General features: G+C 45.3%; 1 long non-coding RNA gene across 1 annotated transcript in view; it reads left to right on the top strand.

Moving 5' to 3' along the window:
* Positions 1-13383, top strand: part of LOC119966183 — a 55666-nt gene extending 42283 nt beyond the window's left edge. Inside the window, exon 2 of the long non-coding RNA XR_005460691.1 lies at positions 12240-13383. This is a non-coding gene — a long non-coding RNA (uncharacterized LOC119966183). The remainder of the gene's footprint in view (positions 1-12239) is intronic.
* Positions 13384-14877: the final 1494 nt, after the last annotated feature.

Genomic DNA, 14877 nt, shown 5'->3' with positions numbered 1-14877 from the left:
TGTGTGGAGTTTCTACTTTCTCCCCATGTCTGCGTGGGTTTCCTCTGGGTGCTCTGGCTTCCTCCCACAGTCCCAAGATCTGCAGATTAGGTGGATTGGCTGAGCTAAATTGCTCCTTCGTGTCTAAAGACGTGCATGTTAGGTGGGGTTACAGGGATACGGTGAGGGGAGTGGGCCTCGGTAGGGGGCTCTTTTAGAGAGTCGGTGCAGACTCAATGGGCTGAAAGGTCTCATTCTGCACTGCAGGGTTTGTATTAAAAAAATGGAAGTTCCTATAATACGCTTAATTATTAACTGGAATTGAAGAATGAAATGTCAATTTTGGAGGAGTGGCCATGCACATTGATAACAGCTGGTATGGTGGTGTCGCATAATGGTATTTCAAGACTTTGTGCAGCAGATTACAGGATGAATGTTTGCTTGTTATTCCCACATGCTGAGTTTAACTCATCCATGCTGTCTGCAGAAGGTCTGCCTCCACGGGGAAGAAGAAATGAAAACCTGTATGCATGTTATCCGAGGTTGTTCACACAAACCTCATGGCAGCTGATTACAGAGTGGTAGACGACTTACAACAGGATTGAAGCTGATTCCCAGTTTGTCCTCTTGGATGAGAAATTGCTACATGATCCCAGCTAATCAAAAAAGAGTGGCACAAATTAAATGATAATTGAGACAAAAGAAAACCATTGTCTGGGAGTGAAATCATATCAGTTTAGGAGAGAATGGAATATGCACAAAATTACAGCATATGCTATTTCTACACAATATGGAGATCAACATTAGAAAGAACAATACAGCACAGGAACAGGTCCTTCGGCCCTCCAAGCCTGTACCGGTCATGATACCAACCTTTGCCAAAACCCTCCCTACTTCCTTATGCCGTACTCCTCTGTACCCATCCTATCCATGTGTTTGTCAAGATGCCTTTTAAACGCCATTAATGTATCTGCTTCCACAACCTCCCGTGGCAATGAGTTCCAGGCGCTCACCACCATCTGCGTAAAAATCCTGCCTCACACATCTCCTCTGAACTTTGCCCCACGGACCTTAAACCTATGCCCCCTGGTGACTGACCGCTCCACCCTTGGGAAGAATGCTTGTTCATCCACTCTATTCATGCCCCTCATAATCTTGTAGCCCTCTATCAGGTCACCCCTCAACCTCCGCCTGCCTAATGAAAATAGTCCGAATCTATTCAACCTCTCCACATAGCTCCAGACCAGGCAACATCCTGGGAAACCACCTCTGCACCCTCTTCAAAGCCTCCATATCCTTCTGGTAGTGTGGCGACCAGAATTGTGCGCAATATTCTACGTGCGGCCTTACCGAAGTTCTCAAAACTCCGCCTACTTTCTTTATATTCCTCAAGGGTTTGGACTGTTCCCACCTTTCTTGACCGTACAAAAGCCTCCTTTCTCTTTTTGACGAGGTTCACAATATCCCTCGTTATCCAAGACTCCCTAAACTTCCCATACCTATCCTTTCTTCTTTCAGGAACGTGACTTTCATGAATCCTAATCAACTGTCGCTTAAAAGACTCCCACATGTCCGATGTTGATTTACCCTCCAACAGCTGCACCCGATCCAAATTCTTAAATTCCTGTCCAATGCGTTCGTAATTTGCCTTTCCCCAGTTTTGCACCTTAACGCGAGGGTTGCCCTCATCCCGATCCAAGGTATTACTGAGTAAATTTCAAGATGCTATCATAAACCTGGGAGTAAAACGTGAACTATTCCTGAACATTGGCAGGACTACCTTTTTCCCATGTGAAGGGTATGTACTATCAAGGACTGGCTAATCTGAATAACTGCTGTATGTATTTCCTTGAGGCTCTTATTTTTTTTAAGTGTCTTCGCTCCAATTTATTCTCTGAAGTCATCAACTCTATTTTTCCTCAACTAGCATTTATATAGAAACTTTAATATAAAAAACATCCTAAGGCACTTCACAAAGATATAAGGGATATAAAAACAATTGGATACCAAGATAAGAAGCAAAATTGTGCAAGTGTTTACCAAAATCTAGGTCAATGTGGTGGGTTTTCAAGAATGTCTCAAGTGTTTAAATGAAAAGATGGAGTTGGAGAGGTTTAGTGAAGAAATCCCAGAGTATGATACCTGTAGGCAACTGAAGGATGACCACTGTGAATAATATTTAAGTAGGAAACATGGTAATAATTTGTCTTCCTCAAGGGCACAGTGGTTAGCACTGCTGCCTCATGGTGCTGAGGTCCCAGGTTCGATCTCGGCCCTGGGTACTTGTCCGTGTGGAATTTGCACTTTCTTCCTGTGTCTCCGTGGGTCTCACTCCTACAACCCAAAAGATGTGCGGGGTAGGTGGATTGGCCACACTAAATTGTCCCTTAATTGGAGAAAAAAAAAATTGGATACCCTAAATTTAAAAAAATAATAATTCTTCTTTCTCTGGAGCCCGAGGATACTCAGGCCAATTATAAATTATTGGAAAGTGCATTACTGAGGAGGTGCTGTCCTTTTGAAAGCTGTGCCTTTCAAATGAGATGTTATACTGAGATCAGATCAGCCTGCTTGGGAGGATGTTAATGATCTCTTGGTTAGTTTAATGAAGAGCAAGGGAGTTATTCTCGGTGTTCTTGGATATTACTGATCAGTCAATCAGCATCACAAAAATTAGGTCGTTATCATGTTTCTGTTTCTGGGAGATTGTGTGCAAATTAGTTGTTAGGTTTTCCTACATTACAACTTGAACTGCACTTCAAAGTGCTTCACTGGCTGTAAAAAGGTCTGAGACATCTGATTGTTGTGAAAATCACAATTTAAATACAAGTTGTGGTGATTGTCCCCTTTCAGGACAACACAGCAGAGTACGGTCACGTGGCCTATGTGGCCAATCAGGACTCCAAAGTATGGAATAATCCCATGGTGAGAGAGACTCCGAGGCAGAGAGACATTTTGGGAGCTAGTTACAGCCATGAGGCTGCTGTCCAATTCCTATTCAAAAATACCTTTTTTGTTTGGTAATGATGCCCGTGAAAGTGTATTTTTACATCTGGTAATGATGATAAATAATCCTGACACTGCCTCTGGCCCAACACCTGTGAGTATCCTGTTTTAACCGAACTCTGGAAAAAAAGTACTCACCAGAATGCCTCTCTTTGGGTGAATAGATTTTGGAGCCACCCCAAATGACATGTTTCGAGATAGATTAGTCTATGTGGTGAACAATGATGCTATTCAACACAGTTTGCTTGCTGAGGTTGACATAAATGTAAAACAAGTAATGGAGATAACGCTGGCCATGGAAAGTGCAGAAAAGGGTGCATAAAAGCTGCAGAGCACATAGAATGGTGCCATTCACCAGATAGAGCAGGAATCTGCAGCCATCCATGGTGCCAAGACCTCCAAATGAGCCGCAAAGCAGGAAACCATTTCAATCTCCAACAAAACAAAAAGGTACAGAATAAGTAACCAGTCAGTAATAGACAATCAGTCAATAATGATGTGAAGGTAACTACACTCCCAAATCATGTTGGTTGAAGGAGGCTGAGTGTTTTTGTTGTCACAAAAGAATACATTTGATAAAGCAGTGCAGAGCTAAGTCAAGATCGGCGAGTAATCAATCAACCAAGATGTTATAAGTATACAATATGGAAGAACCAAGCACCAGTGATTCTGGTATTCACTCTCTGTTTAATCGAAAACAGGCAAGATAGACCCAATTACTGTAACTCTACAGGTAAATGGGAAATCTCTTACGATGGAAATGGATATAGGGGCATCAGCCACTGTGATGGGTGAGCATACAGTTCAATACCTAAGGGAGGGATCCAACCATTGGACTTGAAGAATGCTTCTGCCAAATTGGAGACATACGGGAGAGGCATTAAAACTAACAGGCACCACAATGGTACCTGTAAGCTATGGACAACAGTCTACCCAGCCCCCAGTGATAATAGTGACAGGTGAAGGACCAAACCTTCTCAGTTGTGATCGCCTGAAAGAAATCAAGTTGAAGTGGGTCAGGCAGGGGCCTGGCCAAACTGATAAGAAAATGCAAGACCGTCTTCTGTGATGAATTAGGTAAAATCAAAGGACTACAAGCTAAGATTCTTTAGGGCAAGACCGGTACCATATGCCTTACAAGATAAAGTGGATATTAAATTAAACAGGTTGGATGTACCGGGCATGATGCAGCCAATTCGGCTCTCAGAATGGGCATCACCTACAGGCTCCATATTGAAACCAGACAAGACCATCCACTTTTGCGGCAATTATAAGCTAATAGTTAATCAGGCCGCCAAGTTGAATAAATGTCCAATCCCAAGAATTCAAGACCTATTTACAAAGCTGGCTGGAGGTCAATTTTACACAAAGCTTGATATGAGTCATGCGCACCAGCAACTCAAATTAGATGATGCTACCCGGGGTTATGTCACGATAAACATACATATAGGCCTTCCTGGACATATACAGGCTTGTTCTAGTGCACAGGCCTGCCTTTTGGTGTGTCTTCAGCATGTGCATTATTCCAAAGGACAATGGAGAGTCTGCTACAGGGGCTACTGCGGACTGTAGTATACTGTGATGATGTCCTTAAAACTGGACTGATAGAGGCCGAGCATCTAGCAAACATAGAGGGTGTGTTAAAGAGATTTCAGGAGACTGGAGTTTACCTCAGCAAAGGGAGGTGCACCTTTCAAGCCACTGAGGTGACCTGCCTGGGGCACCTTGTAAATCACAAGGATTACACCCTGTGGAATACAAGGCCAACATGATTTTAAAAAAGGTGTCTGCCTCGACAAACACAACTGAACTCACATTGTTCTTGGTGATTGCAAACTACAATGAAAGTTTTTTTTAACCAAACTTATTGATGGTATTGGCTCCCTTGCATATTCTGCTAAAAACACGATTGTTGGTCTTGGAAGTCTCCCCCAGAGGAAGCTTACAACAGAGTAAAGCAATTGCTGAATTCTTCAAACCTTACATTGCACTTGCATGCATCTAAAGAACTGATATTGACCTGTTATGCCGCTCAATATGGGATTAGTGATGTGTTATTCCATGAGCTGGATGATGGCTCTGAAAGATCAATAGGGTATGTATCAAGAACCCTCCCAAAGGCTGAAAAAGGCTACTCATAAATTGAGAAGGAAGGACCATCAATAGTCTTTGGCGTCATGAAATTCCACCAGTAATTCAATGGTTGACACTTTACATTGTCCCATGTCTGCATGGATTTCCTCTTGGTGCTCCAGTTTCCTCCCACAAGTCTCCAGAGTCGTGCAAATCAGGTGAATTGGATATTCTGTATGCTCCGTCAGTGTACCCAAACAGGCGCCGGAATGTGGCGACTGGGGGATTTTCACAGTAACTTCATTGCAGTGTTAATGTAAGCCTACTTGTGACATTAATAAAGGTTATTCTAATTATTATTATTAGTAAGAAACGATCAGAAGGAAGCTTGAAGATCAAATTCCTCCTTCGCTATCGTACCACTCCAGATACAATTGCGGGAGTTAAACCAGCAGAATTACTAGTCATCTCAGAACGAGACTGAGCCACGTGTCTCCAAATTTAACAGTGAGGATCGAAGTCAGCCAAAATAATCAGAAAGCAAGCCATTGTTCGTATATTACAGCACAATCATTTATGGTAAATGAAGCCGTATATTTGAGAAACTTCGACACTGGATCATTATTATCTCTAAGACCAGATCTCTTTCATACCAAGTGAACATGGAGGGATGAATCTTTCCTCAATATGTAGACCGCTTAATGAGTCGAGAGGCACTCCAGCAGTCAGTGTTGCAATCAAAACATGTTTTCGAACCCTTTTAAAAAAATAATAATCTTTATTGTCACAAGTAGGCTTACATAAACAGTGCAATGAAGTTACTGTGAAAATCCCCTAGTCGCCACACTCCGGCGTCTGTTCGGGTACACTGAGGAAGAATTCAGAATGTCCAAATCACCTAAGAAGCACGTCTTTCGGGACTTGTGGGAGGAAACTGGAGCACCCGGAGGAAATCCACGCAGACACAGGGAGAACGTGCAGACTCCGCATAGACAGTGACCCAAGCCGGGAATCGAACCTGGGACCCTGGAGCTGTGATCCAACAGTGCTAACTACTGTGCTACCATGCCGCCCACCAAAATATGTGAATGACTTGTTATTGCTGTCCCCATGGAAGCAAATAGCGATGAATCGCCTGTTTGGAAGGGGTACTCATTATTGCAGTTCCTCTTTTAAAAAATTTTTGAGTACCCAATTATTATTTTTCCCAATTAAGGGGCAATTTAGCGTGGCCAATCTACCTAACCTGCACATCTTTGGATTGTGGGGGTGAAACCCATACAGACATGGGGAGAATGTGCAAACTCTACACGGACAGTGACCCAGGGCTGGGATTCGAACCCGGGTCCTCAGCGCCGCAGTCCCAGTGCTATCCACTCCGCCAATGCCGCCCTGCAGTTCCTCTTGATGTTAATTACTGTAGAAGCATCTTGGACAACAGAATTATGCCGCTCCACAAGAAATAGGAAACCCCTTCAAAGATGCGATTTATAATTGTCCGACTAATGTACATAATGTTTAGTTAGAATTTAGAACTGAGTGAATTACTTTTTAAAGATTGTATAAAGGACTTAAAGGGGGAGGGATCTGATGATCACCCCTTTCAGGTCAACACAGCAGAAGAAGTGTTACATGGTCTGTGTGACAATCGGGATTCATAGTGTGAAATCACACCCCATGGTGAGAGAGGCTCTGAGGCACAGAGACGTTTTGGGAACAAGCTACTGTTTGGAAGCTAGCTATAGCCATGAGGCTGCTGAAAATTCTGATTAATATATACCAGTTTGTTCACTAATGAAATCTGTGAAAGTGTAGCTTGACACATATCTTTCTTTCTTTTGTTTGCCAGTGAACGTGAAAATTAGCCCCAACTGTTTTTATTTTATTTTTATAATCTTTATTGTCACAAGTAGACTTACATTGCAATGAAGTTACTGTGAAAAGCCCCTCGTGGCCACATGCCAGTGTCTTTTCGAATACACAGAAGGAGAATTCAGGATGTCCAAATTACCTAACAGCACATCTTTCGGGACTAGTGGGAGGAAACCGGAGCACCCGGAGGAAACCCACACAAACACAGGAAGAACGTGCAGACTCCGCCCAGACAGTGACCCAAGCAGGGAATCAAACCTGGCACCCTGGTGCTGTGAAGCCACAATGCTAACCACTGTGCTACCGTGCTGCCCAATAGTATTTCACTACTGTTCTGATAAAAGGTCATCAACATGAAATGTTGGGCGGAATTTTCTGGAAACCATGGCAACGTGTCATTTTCGGCATGAAAATCGGTGCGAATCCCACCGGTCCCAAAACGAATCCCAAATTTTAAACAATTAGAAATAAAGTATTTTCCCCATGTGAAAAGCGACATGCTTGGCGCAATGTGTTGAATTTGCCAACCCTTGGGGCATCTGAGCATTTCAATCAAGGGGGCATTGCACTCTCACTCAAGCCAGCAAGAAGGCCAACTCCCAGATGTTCGGAGGGCGCCCTCACTCGATTGCTGGATGACATGGAGGAGAGGCAGGCAACAATTTACCATGAATTGACCAGTCATGGCTCTGATGTTTTGCCTCAGGCTTTCAACGGCTGACACCACCCTTGCAGTGTGGGCGTGGGTGCCACGCAATGCCGGCAACATCGCCTGCCACTGAAGGTTTTGGCAAGAAGACCTCCAGCAAGCTTACTAATCCCTCCTGGGAGTTAGTGGCAACATTGGTCAGCACCAGCAACCTGACCAAGAGGATGAGGATTCAATGTAGGAAAAAAATTAAAAAGCTATTATGATCGACATGGGTAAATGTTCTTGGCACTCCACTGAGAAGAACAGTGGTTAGCATTGTGGCTTCACAGCACCAGGGTGCCAGGTTTGATTCCCTGCTTGGGTCACTGTCTGGGCGGAGTCTGCACGTTCTTGGCACTCCACCCTTCCATCAGCCCTGGGATGTCACCTTGAACCCACATGCTGCCATCGCGTAAGTTCCCAGCACCCGACCTCTCAGAATCAGCCCAAAAGCCCCTGACGCTTCTCATCAGGACCACAACCTGCTTAAGTGCAGTGCCCACACATACCAGTTGTCCTCAACATGTGACCTGCCAGGCGTCCGGCTCACTTAGTCCCTTTTCATGTCCCTGCAGGAGAGGATTGCCGCGGAGAGAGAGAGAGAAGATGGGAGTTGGAATGCCTGAACTAAAGATCTTGACTCCTTCTGAGGAGACAGCCGTGGAGCTTGCAGGAGAGGACCAGGAGCATTTTTTGAAAATATAAATTTAGAGTTCCCAATTATTTTTTTTTCTCAGTAAAGGGCAATTTAGCGTGGCCAATCCACCTAACCTGCACAACTTTGGGTTGTGGGGGTGAAACCCACGCAGACATGGGGAGAATGCGCAAACTCCACACGGACAGTGGCCCAGGGCCAGGATTCGAACCCGGGTCCTCAGCGCCATAGGCAACAGTGCTAACCACAGTGCCTCATGCTGCCCTGACCAGGAGCAGTTCTGCACATACACCAGGGTTGGCCTGCAACAGAAATGTGAGGAGCTATTGCAACTTCATCCAGCTAATCAGCCTCAAGTGAGTTTTTTGATGTCCAAAACCTTGACCAAGCCATGTAGTAAAACCATGTCCCTTGCCTTTCAGGAACATCAACTGATGAGCCTCAACCATCAACCAGAAGTCTTTCCTGGGCCCCCTCGACACCACCTCGGAGGAGATCACCGAGGAGGACATGAATGATGCGTCACAGCTATCACTTGCACATTCCACCATCGCAGAAACACACACCTTGGTGGGCGAACATAGCAGACAGGCTTCTGGCTCACTATCTGATAAGCATCATACTACTTCTGATGCACAACAGGTGGAGACAGAAGCGACCCAGGGATTGGACAGTCGGAGCTCTGCTGGATCCCAGGGCTCAGCTGTGCCCTAGCCAGGTGCCATGCATTAGGAGAGATCTGTCCCTTAGCAGATGGAAATGCAAAGGCAGAGCCGAGAATACCAACAGATTCCTGTGACTACAAGGCTGAATAGAGGAGTCCCAAAACCTCTAGTTGCAGGAGGAATCACGGCATTGCGTGGCACCCAGGTCAACACTGCGAGGATGGCGTCAGCAGTGGAACCCTTGAGGAAAGACATCAGAAACTTGAGTGGTAAACTACAAAGCTTGGCTCAGTTCCTTACGACCATGGCTGAAGGGTTGGACCATATTGCAGACACTGGTAGGCTTCCAGGACAGGAAGCACCAGCATCCTGCCCATTCAAACCCTCACCCTGCGTGGCCTTCATCCTCCAGCTCCTCCTCGGCTTCCCCCTCCATTCCCTCCTAGACTTCCTCCTCATCAAAGGAAACGTTCTGCTCCTCCTGGTCATCATCGTCAGGAACGTTGCCCCGCTGCTGCGCCAAGTTATGTAGGGCACAGCAGACCATGATGATGTGGAAACCCTCTTGGGACTGTACTGTAGGTCTCAATGCACCTATCGAGGCTCAAAGCACACCTTAAACAGCCTGTTGAACCACTCAATCACAGATCAGGTGGCACTGAGCCTTGTTGTAATGGGCTTCTGCATTGGACTCAGGACTCCGCACTGACATCATCAGTCAAGACTTCAGCAGTTAACTCTTGTCCCCAGAAAGCTATCCATGTAGCCTGGAATGACCCTCAAATATCTCAGGGATTTGAAGCTGCCCAAGGACGAAGCTATCATGCACGCTCCCTGGAAAATGTGCACACAAATACATGATCCTCAGCTGATGGTCACAGATCATCTGGACATTAAATGAGTGGAATTCTTTCCTGCTAATAAACAGGATTTTCCTGATGCCATGGGATGCATAGAAACACATGAGTGCCATCTATAGCCCGCTGCGCCTGTGGGATACCAGCTATGGTGCCAAATCCCACAGCCCTCTCCTCCTGATGGGCCTGGTCCAGTTTGAAAATAATGTAGTCTGATGCCCTGGTATAGAGTGCACCCTTGACCTCATGAATGTGGGCAGATAACTGCGAGATGCTACACGGTTCACCTTTTGAGCCCTGGAATTATCCCATAACGTAGACGTTGAGGGCTGCCGTTGAGCGTGTGTCCTTCTACGCCATATGGTGCCAAGTTTGCAAGAGTGTTTTTTGGTGTTTTTATAAATTTTGTTTATTTTATTTCCAATTAAGGGGCAATTTAGCTTGGCCAATGCACTGTAGCCACCTGGGGTGGCCACATCCCGATTCCAAATGGACACTCGCAAGGAGTGCAGGGAAAATTGGACAACACCAGAGAACACAAGCAGGTGCAAGGTTTCCTGTGTATTAAGATTTGCAGAACCCAGACAGAACTGAAACCAATAGCTATTAACATATTAATGAGCTATCTCCAGGGACAAAAAACAACATTAAAACAATCGAGACCAAGCCAGACTCCCCGGCGCCAGCGGAAGCTAAGACAAAGGCAGGCCAACGACCACCTAGGGCCCGCGCAGCAATCGGGGAACAAATCCGGTATTGGAGAAAATCGATAAGAACGATTGGAACATGGTCCAATTAATTGGGACCAAGTCCGGGGTCCGCCCAAAAGGGCACAAAACCACTGGGGCCTATAAGATAGAGTCCCCAAGTTCAGTTCGCTCTCTTGGCAGCTCTCGAAAGAACTCTTGGCCTTGGCTGTCAGTGAGGAGAGACCTGCCTAGCAGCTGCACCAACCAAGTAAGTCTCAAGTCAACGCACGCTATGAGATAGACGCTCCTAGCTACTATTCCATACCAGCTCGAAGCCAGCAGAATCAGAACCGGACAAAGGCCATTGCTCCTCTGACCTGGTGGGCCACTCGAAGCTAAGTATTGGCTTTTAGTAGCAGTAGTAGTTTAGCAAATAGAGTTTATGCATGAGTAGTAATTGACTGTGTGTATAATAAATGTGTATTAATTTCAAACTTACTAATTTGTGTATTGAGTTATTGATCAGTACTTGGTTTTAAACCCTGTGGTGGTATCAGAAAGATACCATGGCGACTCTAGAGCAAAGGTTATTAAAACAGAGCAAATTAAGGGAAAGCATAACGAGCAACAGCACCTACCCTGCACATCTTTGGGTTGTGGGGGTGACACCCACGCAGACATGGGTTAGAATGTGCAAACTTCACACAGACAGTGACGCAGAGCCGGGATCGAACCTAAGACCTGGATGCCATGAGGCAGCAGTGCTAACCACTGCGCCAGCGTGCCGCCCCATTGCTGGGGATTCTGACATGCTGTTCCAATGGTCATCCATCCCTCATGGGTAGAATCAACGGGACACTTACATATACCTTGAGGGCTAATGGTTCCTCTTTGACAGGTGCAGGGATATGGCAATTAAGCTTACACATTTCCTCTCTTATCACTCCAACCAACCTTTTCACCTTGAAAAATGAGTTTCAAATATATCCTTGACTTTGGGAATATGGCCAACTGATCTTAAGGGTTAACTCATGGTGGTCAATTATTTTGATGAGCATGGGTCTCAGGAATGTTAGAGGGTACAATTGCTCTCTAAATCAGGGATAACCAAGACTAATAATCACTCAGGCTGAAGCATCCCGAGATTTTATTGCTGTCGGGCATTTATACTTAAGTCTTCTGGACAAACACTCAATGCTTTCCCACCTACCCACCTTTCCCACGCAACCCCCCCCCCCCCCCCCCCCCCCCTTCAACCCACACAGGCTGATCACCATCCTGCCTCCTTTTTGGGGGTCTCATCCAACCAGCCCATTAGGCCAGCCACCCTCAGTCTCATAACACCCTTCCCCCAACTTCATGAGTTCCACACCCACAGATACCTCATACCACTGATGGCTGAGTAACTCAGCGCTTATTTTCAACTCCTGATAACACAACCTGCAGCATGGTACTGTGCTCTGAAACCTTAAAAAAATACACAGCCTGCAGGTTTCAGGACAACACACACCAGCCATGACCCCCAACCCAGATTAACCCCCCTCCTCATCCTCACACCCTTGAAATATCCCCCCCCCCCCCCCATGGCCACCTGGAACTGTCCCCTTATCAACCCTAATACAAGGTGGAGAGGAGGGTTGCCTTCTTATTCCCTGTCAGTGATCATGACGCCTGGTTCACGTTTAAAAAAAAAACACTAGTGTATGTAATCTTGAGAAATCCTTTTCTGATCCTGTTTTTTTTTCATTCCAGTCTTGCTGGCTGCTTTTAAAACTACAGACTTCTTGTTTTGAACTGGACATCCCTGCTGCAAGCTGTTATTTGAACTGGCTTAGGCACATCCCTTGATGCGGTGTGCTCTGTGACGTAGCTTGTGATTTCATTTTGATGGACTTGGTTAGTAGCCAATCCCCTCTGCTGAAATTCTGGAACATTTTCTGTTTTCGATTGGGGTTGGTAGAGGCTTTCAGAAGAATCTGGAGCAGAAGGCTGGTTCCATTTTTGCTTTCAGTTTTGTTCTGAGAAGGAGCTGGGTAGAAGCCTGTTAAATATATCTCCTGGAAAGGCTAGATCTTCTTCTCTCTCTGATATCTCAACTGGAGTGAGCAGGTCTGGATACTTCTGGGAAGGTTTATCTCCTGATTTAAATGCTGCAAACACTATTTCCAGCCAAGCCTGTGCAAGAAAAACCTCTGTGAGAAAGGCTGGGGAAAGCCCAAGCTGATATCTCTCCTGAGAATCCAAAAAGTGTCTGACATCCAAGCCCTTTCCTCTCTTTCTATACCACAGCTGGAAAGCCTGGAAAGGCATCTTAAAGGCAGAGTGGAAGGTGAACCTGCTGTGTACTCTCAAGTCGAGAATTCTGGTATGATCGGAGTGAGACTGAGAGTCGATCTGTTCGAGTCCTGCACAAGTGAAGGAGACTCTCCAGAGGAATTCCTGCAGTCTGCGAGGTCTGATTTAAAGCATATTTTAAAAGACCTAAATTAGTCAATGATTTTGAGATTGCCGATGACAAAGACTACCATCTCAGTAGCAAAGATGCAACTCAGCCCCTTCAATCTGCTTAGAGAAGACAGTGGCATAGTGATGTTATCGCTGGACAAGTAACCCAGAGTCCCACAGTCATGCTCTGGGGACCAGGGGTTGAATCCAGTCATAGCAGATGGTGAGATTTGAATTGTTGGTTGTCGTAAAAACCCATCTGGTAATCTGATGTCTTTTGGGGATGGAAGTCTGTTATCCTTACCAAGTCTGGCCTGTATGTGACTCCAGATCCACAACAATGTGGTTGACTCTTAAATCCTCTCAGGGATGGGCAATAAATTCTGTCCCAACCAACGATGCCCTCATCCCATGAACGAATAAAAATAAATTCCTACTATTTTTAACCTTTTCTTCCTGCCTACTGTGTGTCTGTCTTGTGTGTGTCTGGGTGGAGAATGGGACAGGGTTTGGGGAATAGTTAGATATGTAGACCATTGTTTTATTATTTCCATTTAATGTTAATCTCTTTTCTTTTTATAAATAAACAGTTTTTAAAAGTGTTTTAGAACATAGAACATACAACAGTACAGCACAGTACAGGCCCTTCAGCCCATGATGTCATGCCGACCATTTATCCTAATCTAAGATCAACCTAACCTACACCCTTTCAATTTACTGCTGTCCATGTGCCTGTCTAAGAGTTGCTTAAATGTCCCTAATGACTTGACTCCACCACCTCTGCTGGCAGTGCATTCCACACACCCACCACTCTTTGTTTAAAGAACCAACCTCTGACATCTCCCCTATACCTTCCTCCAATCACCTTCAAATTATGTCCCCTTGTGACAGCCATTTCCACTCTGGGGAAACGTCTCTCGCTATCCACTCTATCCATGCCTCTCATCACCTGGTACACCTCTATCAAGTCACCTCTCTTCCTTCTTCCCTCCAGTGAGAAAAGCCCTAGCTCCCTCAACCTTTCTTCATAAGGCATGTCCTCCAGTCCAGGCAGCGTCCTGCTGAATCTCCTCTGTACCCTCTCCAAAGCATCCACATCCTTCCTATAATGAGGCGACCAGGACTGGGCACAATATTCCAAGTCTAACCCGGGTTTTATAAAACTGCAGCAAAACCTCGCGGCTCTTAAACTCAATCCCCTTGTTAATGAAAGCCAACACACCATACGCCTTCTTAACAACCATAAAACCTGGGTGGCAACTTTGAGGGATCTATGTACGTGGACCCCAAGATCCCTCTCTTCCTCCACATTTCCAAGAATCCTGCCTTTAATCCTGTATTCAGCATTTAAATTCGACCTTCCAAAATTAATAACTTCACATTCATAAAGGATGAACTCCATCTGCCAATTCTGAGCCCAGTTCTGCGTCCTGTCAATGCCCTGTTGTAACCTGCAACAACCCTCAACACTATCTACAACTCCCCCAACTTTTGTGTCATCGGCAAACTTACTAAACCACCCTTCCACTTCCTCATCCAAGTCATTTATAAAAACCACAAAGAGCAGAGGTCCCAGAACAGATCCTTGTGTAACACCACTGGTTACCGACCTCCATGCGAAATACTTTCAATCCACTACCACTCGCTGTCTTCTTTTGGCCAGCCAATTCTGTATCCAGACAGCTAAATTTCCCTGTATCCCATGCCCCCTAACTTTCTGAATGAGCCGACCATGGGGAACCTTATCAAATGCCTTAGTGAAATCCATATATACCACACCCACTGCCCGACCTTCATCAATGTGTCTCGTCACATTCTCAAAGAATTCAATGAGGCTTGAGAGGCATGATATGCCCCTCAAAAAGCCATGCTGACTATCTTTAATCAAACTATGTTTTTCTAAGTAATCATAAATCCTATCTCTTAGAATCCTTTCCAATATTTT

This window comes from Scyliorhinus canicula, chromosome 5 (assembly GCF_902713615.1).
Source record: "Scyliorhinus canicula chromosome 5, sScyCan1.1, whole genome shotgun sequence".
Classification (NCBI taxonomy): Eukaryota; Metazoa; Chordata; class Chondrichthyes; order Carcharhiniformes; family Scyliorhinidae; genus Scyliorhinus; species Scyliorhinus canicula.
Note: the sequence above shows the minus strand (reverse complement) of the source record. Positions and strands in the feature narration are given on the sequence as shown.